Source organism: Staurois parvus, unplaced genomic scaffold (assembly GCF_062004578.1).
Source record: "Staurois parvus isolate SC_StPar_1 unplaced genomic scaffold, SC_StPar_1.0 ptg000133l, whole genome shotgun sequence".
Classification (NCBI taxonomy): domain Eukaryota; kingdom Metazoa; phylum Chordata; class Amphibia; order Anura; family Ranidae; genus Staurois; species Staurois parvus.
The window spans coordinates 11,040,543-11,066,325 of NW_028317929.1; positions in this window are offsets into that span (position 1 = coordinate 11,040,543).

The following is a 25,783-nucleotide window of genomic DNA, read 5'->3' on the forward strand; positions in this document are numbered from 1 at the left end:
CACATTTCAGTGTTTTTGGTTTGATTATATTATTGAATTAAATTTTTTATTATTTTTATATTATTTTTATGATTATTTATTAAATTATAATTTATGATTTTGTGTTTCAAATTTTATCATACCCGGGATGTTTACTAGACTCTTGTTCGGACAGATTTCAGTGAGTTTTTCCTAAAAATTACAGCCTACAATAAAAAAAATACATATTTCCATGCAAAAAAATGGTACCGCTTTCAGCACCAAAAATCTGAAATAATCATACCGCCAGGGAGGTTAACTACCAAATAGAAATTCATTTAAACTTTTATACTAATATAGGTGGCAAATAATAGGAAACAAGTAAACCCTTTGCATATGTACACTACACATCCCATAGTCCCTGGTCCCTAGTCCATAGTCCGTAATCCATCTCAAGAGTATACAAGAGAGGAAGGCTGCATTCCTGACACCATGGAGAAAGAACGTAGCCACCCTTTAAAATGGAGCGGGATCACAGAAAAAAAGGAATTTGAAGATTTGGTGGAGTATGAGAGCAATATCTTGTACTTTTTTGAGGTAACAATATGTTTGCATACAATTTTTATTTTATTAAAATACAGTTTATGTCACTTCAATATCACTTTAAGGACATTTGCTTCTGCCCTGATTCCAACTGAATTCAGGTTACAGCTATGATCCCTGTTGGGATTTACTTATTTTACTTTCAGTGTAGTTGAAAGAAGTTTTATCTTTTATCCTTATGTTAATGAAAGAAGGGTAATGTTTATATGAATTTTTAAAATAAAAGTATTTTTCTTAAAAGGCTTGTAAAGAGTACACACATACACTTCAGGGTATGCATCAGAATCTGCTTGATAAATATTACATTCTTAAGTTTACAGTTATATTGCCATTAAAAACTATATAATATATGAGAGATATCTAAACATAAAAAAAATCTATTTTTTTTTATTTACTGTGCATATATACTGTAGCTAGTCCTATGTTGTGCAGGACAGGCAGATCATTAAGGCCATGCAGCATTTGTGCAAATTTCAAAGATCACTATGGAAGGTTCAGTGGGAACATGGTGGAATTATGCTTATATGTCAATAAAATTCATTTCCATGGAAAGCTTATTTCAATAATAAAATATGCAGCCTATGTAATTTCCCTTTGAAAAGCAAGTAAAAGTTTTTCTTTCTTTGGAGCTGAAGTCGTAGGAAACCAGTGGATATGGCAACTTATTTCACATCCATCATTGCAAATTCTACAGCCAACTAAACATCCATCACCCATGGTAACCAATGGAAACAGGAGAAAAAATCCAGACTTGCTAACAAAGGTTCCTCAGTTAATTCTAGCATGAGGATGCATAAACTGAAGCACCTTGACCTAGATTAGGTATAACAGAATAAAGCCATGAGAATTCCTCCTTGTATCATTAGTGACAGGGAGAAAATTACCTGGTCTAGTGCTTTCAGTTTGGTTTAAAGTTTACATAAATGCCATGGAAAAATCCAGTAATTTGGATGGATTTACATTGTTCAGTGTAATATGTTCCTCCTTCATGTTCATAAAGCACAGTCTGGGAGACAAACAATATCTGAATAACATTGCCTTATGGCAGCTATGAGGTTGCCAACAAATAGGCAGGCTGATTTACTAAAGGAGTTGGAAATCTTTGCTCAATAAATTGAATGTAGATTTACTTTCAGTCTCCAAACACATGAAAAGTAAATTCCTATTTATTCAGAACGTTTGGGCTTTCAAAGCAAAAACAGCTAGAATGTATTGACCGAAGAATCTAAACTGTTTTAGAGCTCCTTCACATAGATGAATTAAATAAATAAATAAATGTTGCATGCTTCTATGGATCAACCACAAACGTACTCTTAGTGATAGTGAAGCATAACATAAGCAGTTAAGTAGCCGCTTTAGCACCCAACCCTTATCATAGGAAAAATCAATACATACAGTGAACCAGCACAGCACTACGAGCCAAACACAGCATGAATGCAAAATTATTAAAAAAGAAAAAATGTTGACATTAAAAAGTCCAAAAATGTCTTCTTTATGGTGCATTCTTCCTTCTACAATCACCAAGTACTTCAAACAGAAAAGTGCAAAATTCCACCACCAGATGTCTGCTCACCTCCAGCAGTGTGACCTCACTTAATACTATGTTTGGGCTGCACTTTTGGTCCCACATTGGACTCTGAAGATTAACTTGAGGAATTTCAACTGTAGTTTACACTTTGTTCAGAGCACAACTCTCACCAACACTTTACCTCATAAATAAAGAACTCCACATAGTGCGTAAAGCTTTAAAACATTTTAATGCCAAACTTGAATACAAATGCGCACTCACATGTATAAGGTGCCCCACCACACCAGATATATAACGCAACTGTTATAAATTGCTCCGTGATCTGGAGAAACTGGGCCGTGAGGAGTCAGAAATATAGAGACTACAGTAGTGTGCCCTCTGTGATTATCATCCTTCCATATGTCAGCTATCATAAACCGCAGGTGCCGTAATGCTCACCGACTATGACTGGCAATGTTTCCTCTGTATATGGATCAGTGTGCACCATCGTCGTAGTGATCTCTGACTCCATACATGCGTCATGATTTCATCCAAAGCCCCTCCCCATTTTAATTTAATTTGAATATGTATTCCTTTTTGATAATTTTGCATTCAGGTGGTGTTTGGCTTTTAGCGCTGCACTCCTTCACATGGATGGCCATGGAGAGGAGGGGTGAATAACTGGCAGCTGAGCCTAAACAAGGGTATGCAGATGCTCTTGGCTGTACACATGAAAAGCATCACGCATGTGGTAAAAATAAATGCCATACTGCATTCAGTGGCCATTCAAATTAAATGGACTGTGCTGTCACCACTTGGAAGCTGTAAAACTGAGCTGCGGGCGAAACAGGAATCCCAATGTAGTGCCCCTCTAGTTAGCTAGTTTTGAAAGAAATGCTGAGCAGCATCCTGGGTGTGAGTCAGCCTGGGTGTGAGTCAGCCAGGTCACGTTAGGTCAGGGCTGATCTGCATAGTTAAGGAATCTTAGCCAATCCCCAAGCAGGAGGCTTGGCATGGAGTCAGGACAGCACTTAAATATGACTGAACCTGCTCAGCAGCAGGAGTAGTGTTGGGTGGAGGATGGAGCGAGAATGCTGGAGTGTGGGGCCTGGGAGGGAGCCTACCTGAAAGCAGGAGCTGGAAGGAAGGATCTCTCAGCCTGAACTGTCCCCTGGGAAGCAGGAAAGGAGCCAGCTCAGCATAAGGCCTGGAGGCAGCCACCAACTCACAAGCTTACAGGAGAGGACTGAGTGAATAATCCCACACTCCTTGGGCCAGATAAGTGGAGAGGGCAGTCAGGTGCCCAACCCAACTAGCTCCTCATCTGGAGCTGCTCTGCTAAAGTGGCAGTTTCTAGGTCCCCTTGCTCACGGATTCCATCAGGCAGCTGGGTAAAGAGGAGGATTCATCTAGGGTCTGAGATAGTACACTTGGAGGGCTAGAGAGCTCTTTCAACAAAGAGACTTTGCTGTTTATGGACTTGTACATAGTTGCTAAGGAGTTTGTCCTCAGTTGCAGTTCCCTAGGGCATACCCAGGGGCATATTTACCACAAGGCAAACAAGGCATTTGCCTAGGGCAGCATCTTTCAGGGGCACAGCACCCCCCCCAAAAGAAGGGATAGAAGAAGGGACACTCAGCATGGGATCCAGGTGGGATCTGAGAGAGGCTTCAGGCTGCTTGATGGTATATGTTGAGCCTGACTCTTGTTCCCAGGAATGTCCGGAGCTGTTAAGGTGAGTGTCTTCTCTTTCGCAGGGGTTGGGGGGGTTGCCAGTGTTTGGGGGGTGGTTGTAGAAGAAGGCTCCCTCGGGTGTGGTGGAGGGGGGGCTGGGGTGTTGTTGATCAATGTCAGGCTGTCTTCGTGGGGGTGTTTGTCGGTGTCAGGGTCTCTCTGTGGGGGGGGGGGAGCCAATTATTGTGTTGCCTAGGGCAGCACGAAACCTAAATACACCACTGGGCAAACCCCTAATAAGACAAAAAAAGACAAGTCAAGGACTGTTTACTGTCTCCTGTGTGCAAGATCTGAAGAAAATGTGTTTTGCCTGGCTGTTCAGGACTATAGGGGGACCCAAAAATCAGCAACTCCTAGAGGGTAGTTCTACAGCAATATAGAGATGCAGTCATGAATGCAGAAAGTTGTAGCTAAAGATCTTCCAGAGGAGTTGAAGAAAGGCTCTAGATCACAGAGGCTGATATTCAGTTTGTGATTTCCAAGCAGCCATGTGCAGGGTCAGCAAACTTCAGTATTCCAGCAGCCTGTATTCTGCATCTGTAGTGGACTTTCAGAGAGTACTCCAGAAGGATAGGGCAGAGGTCCCCCAGCTAAGCCACAGCTAGGACCCCAAGGAAACTCTGCAGTCCAATGTGAATATTCCAGGGGTTCCACAGCCCTCAGGCTGGGTCTTGCTCCCCCAGGAACAAGAGCCAACATGCTCTGAGCTCCAGCCCATTTATACCTTCCCCAGCCTCCTGCTGGGCACCTACCATATTGATCTGGGATTGGCTGGGAAAATAATAATATGCAGGCAGAGGTCATACTTGCCCACCCACTATGTCCCAGGATCCCCTGGGAGACAGAGGAAAACAACTGAGCAAAAACCTACAGAACCCAGAGCAGACCTAACTAATCAAACCATGCCTCCCTGAGGCCAAAAGCTAAATTTAGAAAACATCTGTAGCTCTGAGGGCACTACATTTCTCTAAAAAAGGTGTACCTGCTAAGGAAGACTCACCTCCCTTGCTGCCCATGCCACCAGACATCGCTGCAGTGCAGAAAAATCCACAGCTGAAGATTCCTATGAAACTGAAATTTCTGTTGATCTCCTGTGTCCCCAGCTGCACTCATTGATTCTTCCCACCAACCCCTCACATCACAACAAGATACTTTAGTGATGTGAAGGAGCAGAAGTTAAACCACTGAGTGCAAAAGAAGTGTTAATTTCAGAAGAAACGTCAGACTGGGACTACTCTGCAATGGAGTGTCCAGTGGTGCAGTTAGCAAGAGAGCTAAGGGATCTATTTACTGAATTAATAAATTGTTGTCCTACTGTCTTAAGCATTTGCACAGCCAATAATCCTCATAATTTGCTTAATACATTTATTTTCTTTGATTGTTGGCTCCATGTAGTGGCCATAATGTTGAATTTTCCTGTTTGAAGTATTTCAGGAAAATACCACATTATGGCTACTAGATGAAGCTGATGATCATAGGAAATCAACATGTGGTAAATTATGGGGACAATTCATGATAGCTGTGCAAATGATTGAGACATTTGCAAACCACATTTTTAATGGACTTCTAAGTATTGCTTTACTTCTTTCCAGGTACAGGAAAGTTTGTTTAAGCAACAGAGTCACTTAAAGACAGACAAATGAAAACATTTAATACATGTAATTGAAGGAAGAAAGATGTTTTATTCAGATGCCAATGAATGAATGAATGAGGACTAAAACTTGAAATTTTAAAATAATTGTATGTAGCGCAGAGTTGGAACTGGCCTTGCTGTTGGGTCCCAGGTTCTATTCCCTGATATCACACAGCAGCCAAGCATGCAGTATTTCCCAATCACTTGAGCCAGAGAACAGACTGTGTCTTTTTTTGTGGTTTTTATTTTTTGGTTATGAACTTGGATAGGGTGATGGTGAGCCTAGGGATACACCAATAAACTTCAAACTGGTAGTAAAGAACACTAACGGTGAAGTAATACTTTTGGGTGAAGGCACCCCCTGTGAAGTTGTAGACAAAGTGGTACTAAACAAGGACTCCTTAACAGGACTACAGTCCTGAGTGTACTTGGTAGCAAAGTGAAACTTCAGGGTGAAGGCACCCCTTTGCAAAATGTAGTAAATGTTTTATTAAACATGAATTCCTCAACAGGAATACAGTCTTATCAGTCAGCTTCTGTACTTCAACTGCCTGTGTCCTGGCTCCTTAGGAAGCACCACATAAAAGATTCCTGAAGCTGAATGTGGATCTCCCAGGGATGCCACAGCCCTCAGGCTGGGTCTTACTCCCCCTGGAACAAGAGAGCCCTCTGCCCTGGGTCCCAACCTATTTATATCCCTCTCTTCCCCCTGCTGGTCACTCTCGATATTGGCCAGGGATTTGCTGGAGAGGAATTAATATGCAAATATAGTAAAATTCACTATGGCACAGCACTCACCAGATCCTGGCATCAGCTGTCTTTTTTTTTAAGTATATGTAAACACTAAATGAAAGGTATTTAATTTGCCAAAGCAATGTGTATCATAAACAACTGCCATTTTTAAAACAGCCACTTTCTCTTTGCAGGCATTTTTATGCACTCCAGCATTGGCTGCATGGCATATCCCAGTGCAGGTTTCCTGATGGTAGAGTGTTATTACTTGTAATAGGAAGTGCCCAAACAAGGCACTTCCTATTACTGTGCTCTTCCACCCACTATTTCCCAGGGTCCCCTGGGAAAAAGGGGGAAGTAGCTGAACCCACATCAGCAGAGCCCAGAGCAGACCTTACCTAACAATTGCTGCTCTACCTGATTACAGAGAGCCCAAAAACTAAATTTTAACAAACTAGCTTAATTGGGCGCTGTATTTAGTTTAATAGGTAAAAAATAATTGTATTTTTGAACTTTTTTTTGCATAAGTTATACATAGGTATTTGGTTGATAATATTTTTTTAAGCTTGCAAACATATTAACAAGATGGAATGATGTAATATGATGTAATATTTCATACTGCAAAAGAGACAGAATGTCTCTTCTGTAGTAAAAAATCCTTTCTGCTTGCAATTTAATTTTACAAGTTTCACTTTACAGTATGTTAAAGGTTAAGTTCACTTTTGGGAACGTTACATGTTCCACTCATTTACAATGAGAACTTCCCCATACAAGCTGTTACTTTTTAAAAACAGCACGACTGTGCAGGGCTCTGCCCACACGCCACGTCATTCATTTACAGAGTTCTGTGAATGAATGAACTACAAGTACCAACATCCTTTGCAGCGCCATGGTAGTTCATTAATTCTTCCTGTCAGTGTGTCTGCTTGCCTGTACAAGATGTATGAGTAAGCAGATATACTAACAGGTCTGCAGGAGACCTGCATGGCATCAACTGATCACTGGTGCAATGCTTTACAGCAGGCATGTCCAAAGTCCGGCCCGCGGGCCATTTACGGCCCGAGGGTCGGTTTAATACGGCCCTCCATGTCAGTGTGTCAGTGTGTCTTATGGAGCGAATATGGAGCGGCCGGTCCGGTATTTCCACCACGGCCGTGTCAGAATACTGGGCCGGCCGCTCAGCTCTGCAGCGGGACCTTACCTGTTCCTCTATCCAGCGGCACGCTGTCTTCCGGCTTCTGTGGTGTGGGCGCTGGGCATGACAGCCGGGTGCCAAGTGCGCATGCGCAAGAAGCGGTGCTTTTTGTGAATGGTAAGGCGGTACCTGGGACACATGACAGATCCCAGAAGCTGCCGGAGCAATCACAAAGCGCAAGTGCTTCTCGCTCATGCGCACTGGGCACCCGGCTGTCATGCCGAGCGCCATTACAGAAGCCGTGAAGACAGCGCGCGGCTGGATCGAGGAACAGGTAAGATCAAAGAACAACTGCGGAAGTAAGAGCGGGTACCTGTCAAATTCAGGTACCCGCTCCCCACCTCTCCAAAGGTCAGCAGTCATCTGTACTGTCCGCAGTCTCTGGTCATCCCTGTGCTGTCCGCAGTCTCTGGTCATCCCTGTTCTGTCCGCAGTCTCTGGTCATCCCTGTGCTGTCCGCAGTCTCTGGTCATCCCTGTGCTGTCCGCAGTCTCTGGTCATCCCTGTGCTGTCCGCAGTCTCTGGTCATCCCTGTGCTGTTCGCAGTCTCTGGTCATCCCTGTGCTGTCCGCAGTCTCTGGTCATCCCTGTGCTGTCCGCAGTCTCTGGTCATCTCCTGTACTGTGTCTGCAGTCCATTAGTTCAGAAATTTTTTTTCCTGTTTTCTGCCTCTAAAACCTAGGTGCGTCTAATGGTCAGGTGCGTCTTATACGGCGAAAAATACGGTAACTTGGCATAAAATAATTTATTTGCATTTAATTGTAATGGTTCAAAGAATGTTTGGGAAAATGTTCGGCCCTCCACCATGTTCACTTCATCCAATCTGGCCCTCTTTGAAAAAAGTTTGGACACCCCTGCTTTACAGGCTCCTGCAACAAAAAGTAATAAATGCACATTTTTTTACCTGCAAAAATATGTGCATCTATTATTTTTTGTCAAAAGGTGAACTTAATCTTTAACCCAATCACTAACATATCATATTTGCTCTAGTATGTTAATGTAATTTTAAACAAACGTTTCAATCTTTTTGTTTTAAATCTGCAGCTTTTATTAAAATAATACCTGGTGTTCATGAAGGTCCTTGTTTGGGTACTTCCTACTACAAGTAATAACACTCTACCCCTGCCACCTAACTGTGCTCCTAATGGAGAAGACAAGTGATTGTTCCAACACATATTATGAAGCCATGGCCACCATCAGGAAACCTGCACTGAGATATGCCATGCAGCCAATGCTGGAGTGCATAAAAATGCCTGCAAAGAGAAAGAGGCTGTTTTAAAAATGGCAGTTGTCTATGATACACATTGCTTTGGCAAATTAAATACCTTTCATTTAGTGTTTACATATACTTAAAAAAAAGACAGCTGATGCCAGGATCTGGTAAGTGTTGTGCCATAGTGAATTTTACTATATTTGTGTAGATGCTTTTTTGTGTCTTCCAAGAGAGCAGAAGATTAATTTTTCTAGTTGTCACTGCTCCGAAAATGCCAGTGTTAGTATATTTTAAATGGGCTGTATTTATCCAATGAATGCAATGGTTTATTTCCACAGATGTGATCTCAGTCTATATGATCATACTGAAAGAAAACGTTCACACATAGAGGCACACTGTTTGGCTTGTTGGGAATTTGCATGTTTACATGGTGACATACCTGAATTATAGACAAAGAACAGTCAGCTCTAAACAACTATATGACCTGAACAGACCTAGTGATGTAGCAGACCTCAGATCAACCCAGCTAGTAAAAATACTGCATTTAAAACATCAGCTTTGAAATATGTCTTTAAGCTATAGAGACACATTAGGGTTGATTTGCTTAAAGCTGAACTAAACCCACTGGTTTAACTGTTCCCAAAATGATTACATTCAAGGCATGCCTCTGGTGATAATGGTCACAGTTGCCAGGAAGCTTATGCCAGCTTTTGACAGGACCTGGGATGTTAGCGGCGTACACAGGAGTCAGCCTAGCCCAAATTTCTGCCATTTCGGGCAGCGGTTGGGGGAGGATGCTGCTTATTGCAATAGTCGTTTTTATGACAGTTGATGAATGAAGGCAATGTAAAAAGGTCTGTGAGAGGGCTTAAGACATAGAAATGTAGAGGGAAAATCCCCTTTGAATTGAATGGAGCTGTGTACTGTGGATCTCTGCTGGAGCCACATTCAAAAAATTAATGTAAACATGCCCAAAAGATTTTCATTAAAACTGGCTGTAACCCCCATAGAAGGTCATGGCTTCACAATGGAAGTATACATCAGGGGTAAAATGGGGTGCTTCGGGACTGTCCATAATTTTAAAGGGTGCCCCGGGACTGTCCATAATTTTAAAGGGTGCCTTGATTGAAAAAAGGTTGAGAAACTGGACTATAGTATCCTTTGGTATCAACTGTAGTTTTTGATTTCTTTTCGCTTTCTGTCTCAGTAATACTGGTCACCCAGACAATAAACAAAAGATTAAGTAAGGATAAAGCCAGCAATAAAAAACTTGACATGGGTTCTATTCCTTCTCTACTATATCCAAATTGTACCAAAAAAAAAGGTTTGGCTTTACTCTGCAATAGTGCTCAAGTGAAAAACTGTACTCGGATTGATGCTCGGTGGAAAAATAAACAATCTGCATTGCTGTTCAGTGGAAAGATTAAACTTGTGTTGCACCCTCCTAGATAGGTGCTAGGTTAGGTGAATTTAGTTCTTTAGCTCTGCTGTAATCAGTGAAGCTGCCTGTGATTACCCTGGTCTGCTCTGAGTTTCACAGGCTGTGAGTTTGGCTGCTTCCCTCACCTTTTGGATGGTTCTGGAAAGTAATGGACAGGGAAAGTCAAATCTGCAGTATGAATATTTATTTGGTGCCAGCCAATCCTGCCCACATGGTGGCTGGGAGAGAGCATAAATAGTTTAAGGCCTAAAAAAGAGGGGTTCTTGTCCAGGAGTAGAAGATTCCAGTCTGAAGGGCTGCAGTCCTATGGGCAGTCCCATTGTGCTTATGCATTTGCTCACTGAGGTCCGAGCTGAGCTATCTGGGAGGCATATTATGGTGAACTTTGCTGGAGATGACTAGGGGATTTCCTTTTGTGGATCTGGTCTAAAATGTTCACGGTAGAAATGCCTGGCTGATAATGGAAGGAGGCATTTAGCTATCCAGAGACATTTGTGAGTACAGACCGATATGTGAGATCCCATTAACTGTGTGATGCTGCTATCCCTCTTGCATCAGAGTCAGCTTGTACTAAAATGTACATTGCTTATGGTGTCCCTGTGTAGCTCAGCCCATTAGTTACTGCTGCAAGGACTGTACTAAGAATATTTGAGCAGAAGATAAGTGTCCTCAAGTTACTACTTAACCCATGGTTATCCCTCACCCATCCAGGTGCAAATTTTCAATACAGCATCACAAAAGGATTCTCCTAGACTAATCATTGAGCCAGAAGAGTGTCAGAGACTGTGTACTTAGCTGCTGGTGCATGTATTGGTGAGGGAACCTTGGGACCAAAGCAGGCCCTTTTGGGGGTGAGGGCTCTAGTTGCACTGATGTTCACTAAAAAAAATAACCTACATTGGTGCTCAGTGGCAATTTTCAACATGTATTGTGGTTTTTGGCAATATTTATCAGGTGCTGGAACGTTAAAGGTGCAATCAGGTGTATATGAATCCACCACAATAGTGGACAGTGGCGGAGCATATGACTCAACTGTAACATTAGCCAGCAGCTAAACCCCACAGGACCCTAATTGAGAAACCATGGTGTAATGGTTTCTTGTATCTTTTTAGGTATCTTGTGGAGGAGATCTCTGCTTCTAATATCCCATATCTGCACACCTGACATAGCCAATACAGTGGGTCCACTTTTCATGTTGGATGTTTAGTTTATTTTATGCTATTAAGAATGCTGCAGGAGGAGCTGGAACACCCAAAAGTAGGTTATAACACTCCCATAAGTGGACATTTTAATGATTAGAAATATTGTATACGTATATTTGTCTTAATAATAATCTTAGCGCTGCACTTTTTCTATATATTTTACACTCAAGGCAATTCATGGTTTTGCAACAGCCGCTCTTATAACTTAGCGCTCGCTTTTATTATTTATGCATTTATAGGTTATAACACACACAACTCTTGAATAGGTCAGGAACAGTGCCAGAGATTATGGGAAGGACATGATGTTATGAAGTTGCCAAGAAATATAGGAAGCTAGCACATGAGTAACCTTATAAAACTTCATCTCTAGACCAAAAATCACCTCATGGTATTGTAAGAATGATGAGTGTATTTATAAATGTATTTTCCCACAGCAACAAGTCCAATGGTTCTTTTCCAGAGAGATTTTAATGGGTTCAGAAACAATCCATAAAACAGAGGTACAGACAATGCAGATGACAGGGTATCTAGAATATTCATGCAATTATCAGACTTCTTCAGAGGACCTGTTGTGTAAAATACATCTACCTCAGTCAGATGCTGGGCTGGTCAATAACATAAATATACTATATATATATATATATATATACATATATATATATATAAAAATATATATATATATATATATATAGTTACAATTACAATATGCTACAGGTGTACTGATCAACTTTGGTATATGGCATATCAGTCTTTGCCACATTTATCTACACCAGTTGGGAAAGTCCAGCTCAGATAAAAAACCTTTTGTTTTAGTTTTGTATTAAGGAGCTTGTGTTGAAACCTCTGTTTTTTTATTTTAATCAGTTTCCCCACTGATGAAGGGTCAAAAGCAAAGGAAGTGATCGGATATCTCTTGTGGTGATTGAGACAGCAATAGAAGCACATTTTGTTTGCCAGTATAGCACTACCCTCATAGGAGCCACTTGGTATCTTGAGTTCTCTGTTCTTTGTCTTGACTCTGTGAACAACCTTGGGCCCTTTGACACACCTGGTAACACAAATGGTTATTGCAAATACTTATGGGAGTACAAATATAAATGTCCTGCACACAACTATACCCCAGTGTCAAGGAATGAACACCAGACTGGTTACCTGTAAATAGAAAAGATACATTGTCTCAATTTAAGGCAGATGGCCACACACACTTGAATGAAAAGACAGAAGTATCAAATGACTCAAAGTATAGTAATCAGTGGGATTTCTAGTCTGTAGCAGTTTAGGATAGAACACTGCACATAATTAACAAGTCAGTGCAGCAATAACAGTGATAGCAATGAATGGATAATCCCACATCAACTGTTCTGCTGTAGAAGCCTATACCCACTTCATAGGGCACCCCAAGAAAAAAAAGGCTATGATGGTTAATGTAACTCTGACTATGGGAAATTAAAAGTGAAGTTTTGTTTTTTTTCCCCCAAAATTATATTTACATAAGTAGATGCAGCATTGCTCTGATGTCCATCTGTCCCCCCGGCAGCTCTAAGCATGAGAACTCAGCGATCACATGACTGCTGATCACCATTGTGAGCAGAGATTGGTAACTGTCAGTCACACTGTCTACTCTGCCTCCCCCACCACCACACTCACTGGAGCACTGGGCTGTGGATTGGGAGGGAGCAGTTTGTTCAGGCTCTCAGTGGCTTGCTGAGAGGCTGAGCCAGGTGCCACTCCAGACTCTGGGGTGGATCTCGACTTTAAAGTTGGGATCTTTCCGCAGCCTGGACTGGCTGAGTGATGTCAGCCGACAGTGGGCATCAGCCCTCTTTCAGATGAAAATGAGTAACAGGAGTGCAATATGAACTGCACTCCTGTGATCTCCAGAAGTACAACCAAGTGCTTTGGCTGTACTTCCCCTTTAAGACCAGTTCCTGTTGGTTGGCATGCAGTTTTTAGCTCTGAACCTTCATGCGGCCAGTGTTGGAGACCAGTCTTTAAAGTGGTACACATAAGTACAGTCCCTTTAAAGTCTACATGCAGTGATTCAAACCACTAAGTAGATGATCAGTCTCTCTAGCCACAGTCTCTGCTAGCAGTGGTAAAACAATCACGGCCATCGCCTCTCACCAGTCTCAGCAATAAAGCAAGCCTTTACCCATGTAATCAGCTGTGGGCAATCCTTCCAACTCTACACTGAGGGCACTCTGGTCACAACACTCCGGTTCTCAGCACTCCAGTCATCAGCACTTCAGTCACAGGTTGTAGCAGGCAATTGTGCAAACTATGACAGGGGTGTGCACTCCCCGATATACCCACAGCAAGAGGAATTCCTTTCCTTTCCTCTCTGTTTCTAGCCAAGCACCTGCCTACTCTAGAGTAGGAACAGGTTAGAACATACAGTGCTCAGCATAAATGCTTTTGAAAAGTAAGATTTTAATCAATATCTAAATGAACATAAGAACAATTTCCAACATTTTGACAAAACTGAGTTTTATAGAACATTTTTTTAGCTCATTACATGAAAGTAAGGTTAATAATATAACTTAGAGTACAAAATCTTCAGTTTTACTCAAATAAGTTGATGAAAAATGAATACACCCCACAACAAAAATGACTCCATCTAGTATTTTCTATGACCGCCATGATTTTAAGGACAGCACCAAGTGTTCTAGACATAGAATGAACAAGTTGGAGACATATTGCAACATCGATCTTTTTCCATTCTTCAATAACAACCTCTTTTAGAGCCTTTAGAGCCTGGATGCTGGATGGAGAGTGATGCTCAACTTGTCTCTTCAAAATTCCCCATAGGTGTTTGATGGGATTCAGATCAGGAGACATACTTGGCCAATGAATCACTTTCACCCTCTTCTTCTTCAGAAATGTAACAGTGGCCTTAGATGTGTGTTTTGGATCATTGTCACATTGGAAAAGTACACGACGACCAAGGGCATGTAGTGACGGTAGTATCTTCTCTTTTAATATAGAGTAGTATATCTGTGAATTCATGATGCTATCAATGAAATGCATCTCCCCGACACCAGCAGCACTCATGCAGCCCCACAGAAGGACACTGCCACCATCATGTTTCACAGTAGGCACCATGCATTTTATCTCTGTACTCCTCACCTTTGTGAGACCATACAGTTTTGAAGCTATCAGTTTCAAAAACATTTATCTTGGTCTCATTACTCCAGAGTACAGAGTCCCAGTCTTCTTTTTCAGCATGGGCCCTGGCAAATTCTAGGTGGGCTTTTTTGTGCATGGGCTTTAGGAGATGCTTTCTTTGTAGTGTACGCTGTATTGTGTAACAGGAAACAATCACCCCAGTTTGGTATTCTACTTCTTTAGCTAACTGCAGTAAACTTGCATGGTGATTTTCTTCAACCTTTCTCATCAGAAGACGCTCCTGTCGAGGCTTTAACTTCCGTGGACAGCCTGGATGTCTCTGTGAGATGGTTGCAGTTCCATCTTTGTTAAATTTTTGTATAATTTTTGCTGCAGTATTCTGACTGATGAGTAAAGCTTTGCTGATCTCCTTGTAACCTTCACCTTTCTTGTGTAAAGAAATTATTTTCTTTCTCAAGCCTTGTGACATTTCTCTTCCATATGGTCCCATCGCTGACAGCATTAAATGGGAGGGGTTTTCTTTGTTAAGTAACGCCCTTTTATAATCAACTGTGTGCTGGACACCTGTTTAATGAATAACTAGACTCACCTGTAGTTGAATTCTTATTAATTAGGATTTTGTTGTGTAAAATTTAGCTTTACTCCTAAGACTTTCATTGAGGTGTATTCATTTTTGCAACATGGTCTTGAATGAATTGGTTAGGAAAAATACTTTTTTGCGTTTGCAAATTAACAAATCTTGTTCACAATCAATTACCTGCATATGTGGGAGTATTTTGTAGTATAGCACCTCGTAGAAAATGTTGATTTTTAAAGGAATGTAAAGGTTTTCTGACAAACCTGTTGGGGTGTACTCATTTATGCTGAGCACTGTATGTCAGGTTCTTTAGTGTTCTCTGCATTCTTGTGCCTATGACATGTGTTTTCTGTCATTTCATATCTTTGTGTCACCCTCAGTTAAGTGTCAATTTTAACTCTTACCCACTTTATTGAAAACTAAAAACGTTTTGGCTGTAGTTGGCCTTTAAAGGAAACTGTAGAGAGGGATTTATGCAAGCTATTGTTGCTAATCTCAGCTTCTACAGCCTGGATGTCATGGTGTACAATGACTTAAATGATTTCCGAGTCACTGACCTGGAACCAGTATGCAGATCAGGAGTTTTGACCAGACTGACTCCAATTGCTGAGCACTTGTTCACTTGATGCAAAAATGAATACACCCCACAACAAAAATCTGAACAACTTTTAGGCTGAATGTCTTTTTCATTATTATACAACAAAGGTGGTGTAGTGATATATGTACCAGACTGATGTGTACTGCTATCAAGGCCTTACTTAAGAAAACAAGCTTCTTTTATCAATGCTGAATAAACACAGGGGCATTTAAATTTGGTCATCATTGTCTGTTAGCCTGAAGATTTTAATGGGTCTGATTTAAGTCCTTTTCTGGTTATTAGATAGCCTGAAGATTTTAATGGGTCTGATTTAAGTCCTTTTCCAGTTATTAGGTCCATCCAAAAACACTCTGTAGCTTGTTTAGGTCCCTATTTATCTCAAGGAGACAGCAGACCCAAGGCTACAGACAATCAGTATTCTCCCATTCTGACCATTGGGTCCAAATGGAGCAAGAATCATCTTGTGTTTCTGGGAACATTAGGAGCCTATCATGTGGACTGTTTTCATGACAGAATTTATTATTTAAACACTGCCATTATTTCTTACCATCACATCCTTTTTCCATATCCTTATATGCATCAGTTTTTTATTCTTATGTATTCATAACTTAACCTGTACAGATAAATAAATAAATAAATAAAAAGTTCTCATAATTAAAGATGTGATGGCATGTACTTAATTTGCCTAGGTTCAGTTGAAGCAAGGATTATCTTGTATTTTGGGGTACCTTAAAGTGTACCTGGACTCTGGAAGCTGTGCCCACAAAAGGCAGGCAGAAGGCAAAGAACTAGTCATTAGAATTGCCTGTAGTCTCCCTGCAATTCATCTTTCCCCATTACTGACCTAGCTTGCCTTTTTCAGCACTGTGTCTCTGAGCATAGGCAGCCATTATCGTAGAGGCAGGACTTTGCTATATTTTTAACAGCCTCTGACATGAAAAAGCAATGTTGAATTAAAGACAAACACCCCCCCCCAAAATAAAAATCAAAAGAAACAAAAAATATTGCAAGGGGATGGGGGTGGGCTGGTTGAGGAGCTTGCAAGTAAGTACACCTGTTGTGGATAAAGAAACATTACTACTAATATATGATCCATAGAACTGTGAACATGATATGTGGATATGGGGAATAGCAAGGGATATTAACTCACCATTGCAATACCCAGTATAGCTATTTATAAACAAATTGTCAGCTTTTCCTAAAAGCTCCAACACACACTAAAAATATGGCTGCTGTGAGTTCACCTATTTAAAGACTGGATTATTATGTTATTAATATGGATTATTATCTTTTTAAAAGACTTCTTTTTTAAATTGTCATTTTGACTGGGGTTCTGCTTTAAGTATGGATACCTGACTTATCAGACTCACTCACAGAAACAAATGTATTGCTTTGGTTAAACTTACTTGGTTACATAGTTTTAAGATTATGTGATAAATTCCATTTTAAGTGTCCTACAAAGCAAAATCTGCTAGTGTTAGTTTTCATTCTACTCTCTAAGGACAAGAAATATGCTTCCACTGCATTATACAGATGGTTAAGCTAGACTTCTTACGCTAATTATTACAGAAATAATATGAATCCAGACAGTCTGCCCTGGATATGTCATGCAGGTATGGAGTACTGTATTTTTCCTATAGAGGCTGCCAGCATTTTACCTTAGAAAAAATACACTAAACAGTTTTTCTCTTCAAACCTTTTCTATATGTTCAGAAGTTCACATTGTCTAAATTTCATAAAATTCCAGAACTGATTGATCATTCATTCCATTGGGCCTTACTCGGCCTTGTAAGTCAATCAGCTAAGACCAAATGTGACCTTTGCTTTGACTCCAAAGGATGTACAGTATACTATACGTCATAGCTATACCCTCTACTAGGTAGGCAATGATGTATGGAATATAGCTTGCCAATCAAAGGGTTAAAACAGCCTCAGAAGAACACAGATAAAACATCAGATACCTTTTAAGATTCCTGTCTCCATAAAGAGAATAAAAAAATTAAATTAAACAAACTAAAAGGATTAACAAATAAGCCACAACATACACTGTGAGGGTTTCACTCAAATGTAGTGCTTTTCTTCAACGCCACTCCTATTAGGGAAGTACATTTAAAGGGTTTGGGGCCACTTTTATTTAAAAGAAAAAATAAAAAAGCTCACAGGGTTACCCTCACAGGGGTTTTCAGCATCACCACAACAGGACATACATTTTTCAGCCTCCTGACTATCACAACCCACCTTGGACTGCACAGGCTCCTGCCCAGTGCACAGTGTCTTTGCATCACTTTCAGGCCACAGCCTATTCAGACCTGGCCACCTCTCCTTGAGGCCAGGGTAGACACTCTCCTAGTGTCTCTCCACCCATACACGCTGCTCCGGCAGCAGTTTATCTCAAGGGGAAAGGAGCCCTGAACCATAGACAGCCCCTTGACTAAATGGGCTGTGCACACCAGCACCATCAGGATGCCAGTTTACTGTTAAATTGTGGACAAATCCAGTTACCAATCCTGGAGAAAACTGCAAAACCCATTTTCTTCACTCAGAACAGCCATCCCAGAGCCTCTCAGCCTGGAGAACCCTTGGTGATGTCTAATGCTTCTGACAGGGTGCCAAGGCAGAACACTGTCATGTCACATACATGCAATTAAGCACACAGACATACATGGAACAAATATTACCCTACAAATAGAGCCATTGTTTTTTATAACCATAAGCAAATAAAGTAGTAAAGGCCTATTAGAGCTTTGTGTACCTTTGATTCACAATTTCACAGAAATGCTCAACTTTGGGGTCCATTCATACCAGGTGTGGTGGGACTGCATTGGGCAGCTATTTCATCACAGTCCCACTGCACCCCCAACGCACTGCCACCACAAGACAAGACAAAATGCCTTGTCTCCTGTGTGCACAGATCACACCACTGCGTTGTGGTGATGTGTGGGCGGTATGCACCGAAAAGCAGTACTTTTTTTCCAGGGCAGTGTGGGTAACCGCACGCTGTGTGATGGAACGCTATGAAATGTAAAGTTTGTTTAAATAAAAAGAGTTAACAATGGGATGTGCCATTATCAGAGCATCACCACTGGAACGCACATCAGCTTCTGAGTTGCAATGCAGCGGCTAATGTGAACAAGCCCTTGTATTTACACATATTTGTTCTTTATTAATGCAAAACAGTGTTGTATTTCAGTTATGAAAGGTCAAGTTTAATATGGTAAAGATCATGTTTTTATTTAGTAGGTCCTGTGAATCAATGTGACAAACTCCTGCGCTCCTACCTAAAAACAAATACCTACCAACAAAGGTAAAGCTGTTACATACAGTCATATACCCATAGACAAAAAATATAAATGAAACACAAATGATGCAGCGCTACTACCATAAAAATTCTTCACACATAAATGAATAAGTGAAACAGTGCAAAATTAGTGACACAAATAACATAAACACACAATATTAAATAGTGCCAAAAAACTCATAAATAATCACGTGTGACAAGTGTCAATACGAGGTCCTAAGAGGACCAAATAACATAAATGGTGCCCCAAGTAATCCAATGGGATCCAATAGTGCTCCAAATCAAACAAGTAAGTCACAACAGGACTCAATGTGCTAAAAAACCTCCCACCGGAACTAAAAATCAGTTCCCACCATATAACACAAAACACACGTGCATCCCAATAAACGCATAAACTAAGAACTGATCATGCAAACAAACATGAATAAATGAATAAATATATAAAGTCACCTGACAATATACAAAAAAACCATATATAAAGTCCACAGCAAATCTTGAAGAAAAAAAAAAAAATGCCGATAAATGTGCAGAGATATTCAAAAATGGCTGAATTGCCCGCTCACCTCCCTCTTGCGACCCGCACAGGGTCAGAAGGCCTTCAGGATCACTAACACATGGACCCTTAATAGTAGGTAATCCTCCACAGCTCTCCACACTGACCTCCCCTCATGTACAGATTCAAGCACAGGCTCACAGGGCAGCAGATTTCCTCTGTTTCATTAGGAGGTCCTGTGCTTCCAGAAAATATTGTATATGTATACGGTTTAACTCCTGTATAACAAGGTTCATTTATAAATATTTTGGCATTCAAGGGGTTAAACAAAGCATATAGCTGCTGCAGCCATGAGCTTGATACTGGGTTTTTTTTTTAACCAGCTCCTGGCTTTTATGTAAAAGTGACAGCCACCTGATTACTTTTACAGCACTGTCACATAAGGGATTTATTAGCTCATTGTTCCATGTGTAGCCTTCCTTCTGCCTCCAATGGAAAGAGCCTTGGGGACAAACTTTCTCTACCCTATACATTTTCTATTGCAAAGTGACCCAGGGAAGTGACCCAACTGATTTACCTACATCCACAGTTAACCCCACAGCAACTGGAAAATTACCTATGCAAGAACTGCATAGGTAATACTGTAGGTCCTGCCGACATTACTGAGATGGCCCAGAGTGGAATTTCATTTAAAATCATAATTTTCATAGATAAAGATGCAAAAGAGGTTATCATAATGTATGAGGGTTCTTCAAAGAGTTTCCACACTTTTGTTAAACTCTATTAAATATATAAAATTGCGTAAACTTTTGGAAGACCCCTCATACATGATCCTTTTCATGTGTGTTAATATTTGAAATTTTTTATTCTATGTACATTTTGAAATGATAGATGTACATGAGGAAGTCCTATTTTCACATTACATGCATGGGCTCTGCTTCCTGCTTTGCAGTGTTGCACAATGGTTGCACTTTACTGTTTCTTATCATAATGCAAGTTAATAAAGCCAGACACAGACAGGTTCAGCAAAGACCGGCTGAGATTCGTTCCATCTATGAGCAGGCTGGTTGTACTGAAGTTGATCCATCGATGGACATCAGTACAACCAACCTGTTTTTTTTATGCAGTCACTGCCAGCTGCTGTAGCCACCAGCAGTGATTATTGTGTTCTGCTGGCAGGTATTCTCCAGTCAATATTGACTGTGTTGATGGAGGAACCAGGCAATTTTTTTTCCTTCCACGTGTGGTGGAAGAAAGAACATTGCATAATCTATGGCTTAAGTCAACTAACGCATTCTAAGTAGACCTCTTAGCACAGTAGCTTCTCATAATAACAGCAGATATATCAGTCTAAGCTCCACTGTTATCCCATCGAGCTTCTCAGTGCTCCTATCTGCATAACACCCAGTTGCCATCCCATTGCAACCTACCAGATAGCACCTTGTAGCCCTCTAAGTTCTCCTCCCCTATTGTATTTTGCAGGACTCTCAGTGCACCCATCTCCATTGCACTAAGGAAAGCTCTCAGTACAATCTCTCCAGACCTCACAGGCTGTAAAATCAATTTGTTTAGCTACAACAACATAAATCTGAACCTCACTTGCTACTTGTTACTTGCCAGCCTTGTTATTCATGCATTCAGTAGATATTTTGGACTCCGTGCAACACCAAAGTCTGACTCCCTGCTGCTTTTACACAGCAGCCTCTCCTGTCAGACTGCAGGATGCATGACAGTGGTTAAGGCAGGAGGACACCTTCCTTCTGGGTTGGTATTTTTACAATGCACTGGCCTGGTTGGCAGGGACAAAGGGTGTAGACACACTTTCCCCTACCATCAGATCTTTTTCAGCCAGTCCAAATTAATTGCAACTATTGGCTCCTTGTTTAGAGCTCTATGATAAAGCTGTGCTGCAGTAAGTCTTCCATTTACAGTATCTGTCCTTTAGCAGCTCTAGCAGGTCAAATGATCTAATGCAGGGGTCCTCAAACTACGGCCCGCGGGCCACATGTGGCACGCCGAGTACATTTATCCGGCCCGCCGAGCAGGGGCGTGTCTGCCGCGAGGCAAGGGACTAGGGTTTGGCAGGTCGGGAGAGCTTGGCAGGGCTCGGGCGGGAGGCAGGAGGGCAGGATCAGCAATTCTAGAACAGGGGAAGGTGGGCTCGGCTTATGAACCCGCACCACTCACCTGGCCTCTCTGCAGCCAGCGGGCCATCTATTCTCATCAGTGCATGCAACCGTCACGGCCGGAGGGCGGAGCCTAGAGCTGACCATGAAGAGGGGGAGCAAGAGAGGAGACTCCATCGCTGCATGTCGGGTATCATGGCCACGTACCCTAGATAAGTGCAATACATGATCGATCTCCTCCCTCTCTCTTTCCCCCCTCTCTCCTCTCTTCCTACCCCCTCCTCTCTCTCCCCCCTTCCTCTCTCTCTCCCCCCTCCCCTCTCTCTCCCCCCCCTCTCTCTCTCTCCCCCCTCCTCTCTCTCTATCCCCCCCTCCTCTCTCTCTCCCCTCCTTATCTCTCCCCCCCCTCTCTCTGTTTACATTGTACACAGATCTGACCCAACAAAGTGTCCTGCATTTACCATATATTTCGCTCCACAAGACACACTTGGGGGGAAATGTCTGTGCATCTTATGGAGCCAGTATTCCCGCCGCCATTGTATGTCCGCAGTCTCTGGTCATCTCGTGTACTGTGTCCACATTTGTTCATAGTTTTCTTTTTTTTTAAACTATAGTCCGGCCCTCCAACGGTCTGAGGGACAGTGAACTGGCCCCCTGTTTAAAAAGTTTGAGGACCCCTGATCTAATGCATAGTACCAGGAACATTTTACATTTGTACATTTAGGAATCTGATATTGCCTCCACTTACACTAGTTCACAATCCAGGCTTACTTCCTTTTAATTGCCTTTCCCCACATTCCTAAATAATCTCTGGCAGTCATTAGCAGCACACTTTGCCCGAGAGCCAACACTTATCTGGATACAACAAGCATAAAACCTTACAGGAAATATGGAGAGCAACATCCATAAATATGATGATATGATGATTAAAATACAATAATAATCCATGTAGAGCTAATATAACATGTATCTAAAAACAATTGGAAATACTGCTACATAGAGTGCAAGCAATGAACAATTATATACTAATGCCACATCACCTTTAACCCTATAGGTTAAGCTCTCAAGGCAATAACCAGGTCTCTATAGTACAGGGGTCTCTAAACTTTATAAACAAAGGGGCAGTTTACTGTCCTTCAAACTTTAGGGGGGCCAGACTGTGGTCAGTGGGAGAAGAAAATGTCCAGGCGTCAGTGTGAGTAAATAAGTCCCCATCATTGGTTTTAGTGGGATGAATAGTGCCCCATCATTGGCATTAGAGGGAGCAATAGTGCCTCATCATCGGTGTTAGTGGGAGGAATAGTAGCAATAGTGCTCCATCATTGGTGTTAGTAGGAGGAATAGTGTCCCTTCATTGGTATCAGTGGAAGGAATAGTGTCCCATCATTGGCATCAGTGGGAGGAATCGTGTCCTATCACTAGTGTCAGCAATAGTGTCCCATCATTGGTGTCAGTGGTAAGAATAGTGACCCATTTTCGGTGTCAGTGGCAGGAACTATGTCCCATTGGTGCTGATGGTGGGGGGAATAATACCCCAAGGGCCAGATAAAAGCAAGCAAAGGGCTGCTTCCTGCCCCCGGGCCACAGTTTGGAGACCACTGCTATAGTACATAAACACTCATACAAGTACTGTATTTACTAGTGCACAGTGCAGCTGAAATAAATTATATAAAGTGTTACCTTAACATTTAATATACACAAATAAATACTGTAAAAATCAGCAAAACCAATTTACACATTTTTTCCACGAGATGTATGTGTCAAAGTGCAAATGTCAAGGGCATAAATAATAAAGTGCAACTACTGTGCAAATAAATAAACAGATTAATTAAAAAGCAAGACATGCCCAAAAAAACAATTGCTAAAGAACACAGTGGAAAGAAAGAAGCTGGGAAAGATGTTACTTATCCATTGAGGGGGAAGCCAAAGATGCTGATATTTGTTCTAGATGCTTCACATATGGCTTGTCAGAGATGGACACCACACAGAGAACCTAGTGCAACACTCAGCGGGCTGGTATGCATATATAAATGCACCTTTGCACGTACTCTCCAAAAGACCAAAACACATAAAATCATCAAGTATTTTATTTTAACCAAAACATGTAAGCTCATCTCCCAGTTCTTTGAGGAATAGGGGGAAAAAAGCATTTAGGCTATGTTAAAGAGGCTGGTTTACAAGTACTGTTCATCCATAATCTATTTTTTTTTAAACAAAACTTTCCTAGGTGAAAACAGTTCAATATTTTTATTAGCCAACAAAAGCTTCTATGCCCCTTTCTTAGTTTAACCAGCAACAGGATTGCTGTGCAGGGCAAGGCATGGTAGAGAAACACTTATCTCTTTCCACAGGTTGCTCCCTCACTGACCTGTGAGATTCTTTTGCATTTCCACCAGCAAGGCAGTGACACATCATGGTAAATTATTATTCTGTTGCTAGCACAAAGGGTAATAACTAAAAAATTGGTTTGAACATACAATTAATACTGCCTTTTCTTTAATGACTCATTGTTCATGGTAGGATCAGGTAAGTAAAACTGCTTTTCCATTCCCTAGAAGTAATCGAGTAGTTAAGCCTTGCAGTACAGGCATAGCCCCAATGCAACGGGAGGTTTTTAGGTTCCCCGGAGTTGGATGTAATGTCACATTCACTGCTTAAGGCTCCATCTGGGCATTTTTGCATCATGGGCATAATCACTGTGATTCTTTCTGTGATCCCAAAAAGTTGTGCGAAAATGACGAATTGCACCACACAAACCGCATTGCATGAAGCCTATCACCCCAAAAGAAATGCCTGCTCTTTTTTAGGCGACAAGCTTCGCCTGATGCAGTTTGCCACAATTGCAGTGTGATTTATCATGTGACAATCACAGCAGAACAGCATCGCATTTTATTTGCCACTGAAAATTAATGACACCTGAACACGCATGGTGCAATTTGTCATTTTTGCACATGTATATATCTTATATTTGGTGAGCTATATAAAAGCAAAATCTACCCAAGTCCAATTTAGTATTTTGGGTAGATATTAGTAAAGTAATATTTTGGCTTTTTACATCTCTAAGTAATGGCATCACTCTCCATCTGCATTGTCATAAGATAGATACACCTTTAACACAGAGACTCCAGTATAAAAAGTGTGCCATCTTCACAATGCCCTCCACACAGGGGAAAAAATAAACTGGAGATGAATAATGCCTAAGAGAGTACAATTTTAATAACAAGTAAGTAAATTATTTAATTCACTAATACCAACTCAGGAATGAAATATAATATTTGGCTTTACGTGGCGTTTAAAGCAACCAACAGTTTTTTTTGCCAGTGGTGAATCTAGCAAGTTTTAACTGACCAATTGTATTCATTAGTAGTATGCAATACATGTTTCTTATCTACCACAGGATGTTAATTTGAATGTAAAATTCAATTGTTAGCTGTCCAGTTTGTGATTTACATAATTAAGAGTTCATTTTCCACATCAATCCAGAAAGTATCATATCTTATATTTTAAAAGGGAATTGTCATTTCTAGCTACAAATAAATTTTTCTGTTTTTTTTTTTTACTTATGTTTGGTAAATGGACAATGAAATGATACCTCTCAATGACAATCACCACTGATTACTCATCCTAATGTAAAAAAATAAAATATTCAGAGGAGGGTTACACAGGCTGTGAAACATTTGGCAGCACTTGAAAACAATAATAGCTCTGTAGCATCCCACTCAGATATAATGGGCCTAAACTTGCTTTGGCATTTGTTGCTAGGAAACTGGGCATCATAGATAATGCAAAAGTCTAAAAGGCCTATTTTTCTTTTACTCTGCTGCACTAGAGAGAGATGAATATGGCATGTTAATACATGTATTGCTTAGTTGCATTTCATTTGTGTTACCATTTTCATTTGGCAAAGTATGTTTTAAAAAGTGGAACATTACATTGCTTTGGATTGCCTAAACTCCTACTATTTGTGACACAGTTTAATGATTCATTGTAGCAGAAATGTTTCTATTTTACAGTTATGTAGCTATACCTTTATTTGCCTTTTCTTGTGGTAGATCATTATTATCAATATTCGTTTGAAATATGAGTAGTAGAAATTATTATTATTATCAGTAAATTATTATAAATTTATAAACCCTGTCCAGGGAATTGTGTACAATCTGGCATTTAAAGAGAAGAAAGTCCAAGGCATCTTTAGTGAATCAGAGTATGGTCTTTTACAGAAGGGTCTAAATTTTGCACCCCCTAATCCACCCAACCTTTTTGAATAATTTTTTGAATTATTTGTTGATCTCAACAGATTTACACGTAACCTTACTCTCAAAAGATACTTTTCCATGAAAAATAAAA